The 6,767-nt window shown below is 46.0% G+C and overlaps 1 long non-coding RNA gene across 1 annotated transcript; it reads left to right on the top strand.

Annotated features, from left to right (window-relative positions):
• The first annotated feature begins 4,017 nt into the window (after positions 1-4,017).
• LOC139572519 (uncharacterized) lies at positions 4,018-6,337 on the top strand. Its single transcript, XR_011674443.1, has 2 exons — positions 4,018-4,429; positions 4,611-6,337. It is a non-coding gene; the product is annotated as an uncharacterized lncRNA (long non-coding RNA).
• Positions 6,338-6,767: the final 430 nt, after the last annotated feature.

Raw genomic sequence — 6,767 nt, 5'->3', positions numbered from 1 at the left:
CTCATCCCGTCAGTTGAGGATGCCTGGTCATTCTTTAAATGTTACTTCCTCACCATATTAGACAAGCATGCTCCGTTCAAAAAATGCAGAACCAAGAACAGATATAGCCCTTGGTTCACTCCAGACCTGACTGCCCTCGACCAGCACAAAAACATCCTGTGGCGAACTGCAATAGCATCGAAGAGCCCCCGCGATATGCAACTGTTCAGGGAAGTCAGGAACCAATACACGCAGTCAGTCAGGAAAGCAAAGGCCAGCTTTTTCAAGCAGAAATTCGCATCCTGTAGCTCTAACTCCAAAAAGTTCTGGGATACTGTAAAGTCCATGGAGAACAAGAGCACCTCCTCCCAGCTGCCCACTGCACTGAGGCTAGGTAACACGGTCACCACCGATAAATCCGTGATAATCGAAGACTTCAACAAGCATTTCTCAATGGCTGGCCATGCCTTCCTCCTGGCGACTCCAACCTTGGCCAACAGCCCCGCCCCCCCCGCTGCTACTCGCCCAAGCCTCCCCAGCTTCTCCTTTACCCAAATCCAGATAGCAGATGTTCTGAAAGAGCTGGAAAACCTGGACCCATACAAATCAGCTGGGCTTGACAATCTGGACCCCCTATTTCTGAAACTGTCCGCCGCCATTGTCGCACCCCCTATTACCAGCCTGTTCAACCTCTCCTTCGTATCATCTGAGATCCCCAAGGATTGGAAAGCTGCCGCGGTCATCCCCCTCTTCAAAGGGGGAGACACCCTGGACCCAAACTGTTACAGACCTATATCCATCCTGCCCTGCCTATCTAAGGTCTTCGAAAGCCAAGTCAACAAACAGATCACTGACCATCTCGAATCCCACCGTACCTTCTCCGCTGTGCAATCCGGTTTCCGAGCCGGTCACGGGTGCACCTCAGCCACGCTCAAGGTACTAAACGACATCATAACCGCCATCGATAAAAGACATTACTGTGCAGCCGTCTTCATCGACCTGGCCAAGGCTTTCGACTCTGTCAATCACCATATTCTTATCGGCAGACTCAGTAGCCTCGGTTTTTCTAATGACTGCCTTGCCTGGTTCACCAACTACTTTGCAGACAGAGTTCAGTGTGTCAAATCGGAGGGCATGTTGTCCGGTCCTCTGGCAGTCTCTATGGGGGTACCACAGGGTTCAATTCTCGGGCCGACTCTTTTCTCTGTATACATCAATGATGTTGCTCTTGCTGCGGGCGATTCCCTGATCCACCTCTACGCAGACGACACCATTCTATATACTTCCGGCCCTTCCTTGGACACTGTGCTATCTAACCTCCAAACGAGCTTCAATGCCATACAACACTCCTTCCGTGGCCTCCAACTGCTCTTAAACGCTAGTAAAACCAAATGCATGCTTTTCAACCGTTCGCTGCCTGCACCCGCACGCCCGACTAGCATCACCACCCTGGACGGTTCCGACCTAGAATATGTGGACATCTATAAGTACCTAGGTGTCTGGCTAGACTGCAAACTCTCCTTCCAGACTCATATCAAACATCTCCAATCCAAAATCAAATCAAGAATCGGCTTTCTATTCCGCAACAAAGCCTCCTTCACTCACGCCGCCAAACTTACCCTAGTAAAACTGACTATCCTACCGATCCTCGACTTCGGCGATGTCATCTACAAAATAGCTTCCAACACTCTACTCAGCAAACTGGATGCAGTTTATCACAGTGCCATTCGTTTTGTTACTAAAGCACCTTATACGACCCACCACTGCGACCTGTATGCCCTAGTCGGCTGGCCCTCGCTACATGTTCGTCGTCAGACCCACTGGCTCCAGGTCATCTACAAGGCTATGCTAGGTAAAGTGCCGCCTTATCTCAGTTCACTGGTCACGATGGCTACACCCACCCGCAGCACGCGCTCCAGCAGGTGTATCTCACTGATCATCCCTAAAGCTAAAACCTCATTTGGACGCCTTTCCTTCCAGTTCTCTGCTGCCTGCGACTGGAACGAATTGCAAACGAACGAATCTCTGAAACTGGAGACTTTTATCTCCCTCAACAACTTTAAAAATCTGCTATCCGAGCAGCTAACCGATCGCTGCAGCTGTACATAGTCCATCTGTAAACTACCCACCCAATTTACCTACCTCACCCCCCATACTGCTTTTATTTATTTACTTTTCTGCTCTTTTGCACACCAGTATCTCTTCTTGCACATGATCATCTGATGATTTATCACTCCAGTGTTAATCTGCTAAATTGTAATTATTCGATTTATTGCCTACCTCATGCCTTTTGCACACATTGTATATAGATTCTCTTTTTTTCTACCATGTTATTGACTTGTTTATTGTTTACTCCATGTGTAACTCTGTGTTGTCTGTTCACACTGCTATGCTTTATCTTGGCCAGGTCGCAGTTGCAAATGAGAACTTGTTCTCAACTAGCCTACCTGGTTAAATAAAGGTGAAATAAAAAATAAAAATAAAAAATAAAATAGTCCCACAACCCCCTACCAATAGAGTCCCACAGCCCCCTACCAATAGTCCCACAACCCCCTACCAATAGAGTCCCACAACCCTCTCCCAAAAGAGACCCACAACCCCCTACAAATAGAGTCCCACAACCCTCTCCCAATAGAGTCCCACAACCCCCTACCAATAGAGTCCCACAACCCTCTCCCAATAGAGTCCCACAACCCTCTCCCAATAGAGTCCCACAACCCTCTCCCAATAGAGTCCCACAACCCCCTACCAATAGAGACCCACAACTCCTTTCCAACAGAGCTACGCCTCAATCAACCCCCCGATGAGGCTACCAGGCAGGCCACAAAACTGTATTTCAAGTTGATACAGGCCATCCATCATAAGGAAATCATTGATAAAGCCATTTCATCACAAAGGTTCCCTAGTGGCATGATGAGACAGGTGAACAGACTCACCACCTTTATCAAGCCATCTTCACCCACAGATCACTTCACAGCCCAAGTACTATAGAACAAATACACTATCATCCAATCACTCACACAACACATTCAACACTCTTGCACTGTACATAGCTGTGGGCAGGGCCCAGAAAAGATACACAAACTCACACACACCCCCATCACTACAGTTGAAACATTTTTTTAACCTCCCCCCAGCTGCTCACCACAGACCACCCCCAGAACTACCCTCTCACCCCACCACAGATCCCCCCTTCCCATCCTCGGCCTCCCCTCAGCTAACAACCATATTGGCTCCCGGTCCACCGGACCCACGATAGACCCCCTGGCATACAGGCTAATCTAAAGCCCAGGTACCACTACAGTTGATTTCTCTGCCCACCTTCTGAACAGCTCCTTCTTCATCCTCGATAGAGGATTTTCCTCCTCTACCCAAGCTCCCTCTTCTGGCAAGCCCCAGGGCCCTCATTTATCAATGTTGCGTAGAAAAACTTCTAAATTAACTTGTACGAAGAAAATGTAGAATGTTCGCAAGTACAAAAAAGTTGGTATTTATCAATTGCTCGTATGCTTGATTTACACACACCTGTAAGTATTTTGCCTTGTGTGGTAAACTGTGGGGTGTTGGGTTGAGCGTGCAGAGATTGACACAGAGACAGGGAGGCTTTAGTCCACAAAAACAACTTTACTAAGACAGAAAATAAATATAACAAAGAAAATCACTAAGGTTTCACTCGGTCCTTCTTTTGCTTGGTGTCGGTCTCTCCCCTTTCTCTCCCGCGGTGTGCCACCGTGCTCCTTTTATTTGGCCTCCACGGCTGGTTGGCACTTTCCTCTAATTACCTCGACTTAGAGCTGTCCGTGTCGGGGTGCCCAGCTCCCGTATTCCCAGCAGAGGGAGCCGACGTCGCCTCACGTACCTCCCCTCTATTACCATCCCCCGGGGTAGACCTCCTGGGATACCAAACTTGATAAATCAGACACGTTCTAAAACACTGTGCTAGTGCACGTGAAGTCTCATTTACTTAAAGAACCACCCTAAATGACCATTTATGGTCACAAACCTTCCCTTTAAAGCTGCAAGAAATGTCACTAATTTCTGTCTGCCAACATGGAGAAATCAAAGAAAAAAAAAACTTTTGATCACTGAAGTGGAAGCAAAACAAGCCATACTTTTTGGAGCCCTCAGCAATGGCTTGACAAGTAGAGGAAAAATATTGCTTGGGAGCAGGTTAGAGCTGTGGTAAATTCTGCCTCATCTGAGCGCAGAACAGTTAATGAAATTAAAAAGAAATGGTTTGATTTGAAAACATGTGCAAAAAATATATATATGATGAACAAAAGGGATATAAGTGCAACAGGAGGAGGGCAGAGTGACTCTTCGCTGTCTGCTATGGACCAGCACATTGCCAGCATAATTGGAGAGACCTCAGTGTCTGGAATCATTTGTGATGATGATACTGAGGACCCTCTCCCAGACCCTGAATCAATACCAGACACACCAACTGATGGTAAGTCAAGCTTTATTTTCGCAACCATATTCAGACATGGACCACAACTAAATATTTTTTCTTGACAATAAATATAACAAATATATATAACAAAATAGATTTAACAAAGTTAATATAACAAAAATAACAAAACATGAAATCTTGACGGATATGGGTGATTTTCCTGACCCCTCATCCCCAGGCCTACCAGAAGAGTGTCCCCTGACCCCTCATCCCCAGGCCTACCAGAAGAGTGTCCACTGACCCCTCATCCCCAGGCCTACCAGAAGGGTGTCCTCTTTGGCAAGCGCTTCAGCTGCACCGCAGGTTTTGACTGACCCAGTCCTGAAACAACAAGAAGAGATCAACACATCAATTATTGGACTCAAACAGCAGCTGGAGGATGTATGCAACGGCCTGAGAGAGATAAATCAATTATTGAAATAACTTGTTGATTGTGTTAAACATGTGAGACAAATTCTGGTGCAATGTAAATGCGTTTTCCTTGTCAATTTGATTACAATATTTGGAAGAACAGATACCTAAAACCGTTGTATGATATTGACTCTGGTCCTCAGTGCCAGAGCTATGGGTGATGGGAAACACTCCCTGTCAGGCATGGGCTCATCGGGTCTGGGTGGATCATTCAGTGGAATGCCATTTTTGATTGCAATGTTGTGGAGCACACTGTCAGCCTTGACAATGTAGCAAACCTAAAAAGGAATGTGCACATTGTATTACATTCACATAATGGCATTTGAAGGAATGTCATTTCAGAGGCAAACCTAGGCTGGTATTGCAGTGTGCCTCCTGTCCCAGACAAGCACAGCCAACGCCCTTTCAGCAGGCCTATGGTGCGTTCCACTGTTGTTCTTGTGCGTGCGTGGGCTTGGTTGTACCTTGCCTCTTGTTGGTTTGAGGGGTTTGTGAGGGGAGTCATCAGCCATGTTTTTAAATGGGTAGCCCCGGTTTCCTGCAGTTATGAACACAACATTCAGATATTGTTTCCCAGTAGAGGTCTAACATGGCAAATAAAACCTTGCAAATAAAACACAAGTCACTTACCAATAAGCCATCCATCCTCAACAGCGCCTTCCTGGAGGTTCAGGCCAACTGAACTGTTCTGCACAATGAATGAATCATGTGTCCCACTTGGCCACTACATTTAACAAAGCCAAATGTGAATCACAGATGACCTGCACATTGACAGAATGGAAACCTTTTCTGTTGGCGAAGTTGAATTTGTTCAATGATGGTGCTTTTATTGCGATGTGGGTGCAGTCAATATCTCCAATGACATTAGGAAATCCAGCTATGGTGTGGAAATCCCTTTTCACTCTGGCCTGTAGCACAGCAGTGTACAGAAACGGTATGTATTGTGGGGTCAATGAAATAATGCCATGAAGGACTGCAGGTAATATTCTGCTCATGGTTGGTTGTGAAATGCCAGATCGATCCGCAATCTCCCGTTGGAATGTTCCAGTGGCCAAAAATTCCAGGGTGGAGAGGACTTGGGTATGCACTGGGATGGCGTTGGTGTGTTTCGGCTCCCTTTCTAATATTGGAGAGAGTTGGTGGCAGAGATACAATAAAATATGCTTTGGAAAACAAAATGTACTAATAAGCCAAGAGTCGCTCTCAGCAAAAAAATCTGCACGCTCATTGAAAACACGCTCCCTGCGTAATGCAGCTTGTGCCAGATCCTCCAGCAATGCAAGATTTGCCATTTTGGACAAGTCACAACGCCCCAGTGTTGCCTTTTATATTATTTAACTGGTTTAACTAAATTGCCTCAACTTACATTCCACTCTCTTTCTAATTGACTTTATTATTCAATTAGGCTTAAATGGTTTCATGTTTATGAATTCGATAGCACCCTAAGAAAACGATTAGTAGCATAAGTGTCTATAAAATAAATACATGAATAAACTATGTGTATTATTTTTTCTTCATAGTTTATGATTTAGTCCAGTATGTCAATTCTTTCTCCATTTGGTGGATGGTATTTCATAACGATAACCCCCATCTCCACTTCCCCAAACGGCCCACAGACAATAAACAACTCATTGACCACTCAAGAGCACAGCATTCCTACCATTATGGATCCCCTCCTCCCCCACCATAGACTCCAACTCTGAACCCATACCCCTGGACTCCTCTAATGTAATCCAGACCCTAGTTGAGTTCCACCATTGGGCATGCAGCCAGCCAGAAACCCTTGGTGTGACGGCAGTACTCCCAAACTGCCCAGTCAGCACACCTACTGCCAAGTTGTATAAACTTAGCAATGTTTCAGTTCAAATCTTGTACAGGAATTCCTATATCTTTCTTACCAACAGGAGGAGCCAGATCAAGGGTT

Source organism: Salvelinus alpinus, chromosome 4, assembly GCF_045679555.1.
Source record: "Salvelinus alpinus chromosome 4, SLU_Salpinus.1, whole genome shotgun sequence".
Taxonomy (NCBI): Eukaryota; Metazoa; Chordata; class Actinopteri; order Salmoniformes; family Salmonidae; genus Salvelinus; species Salvelinus alpinus.
Note: the sequence above shows the minus strand (reverse complement) of the source record. Positions and strands in the feature narration are given on the sequence as shown.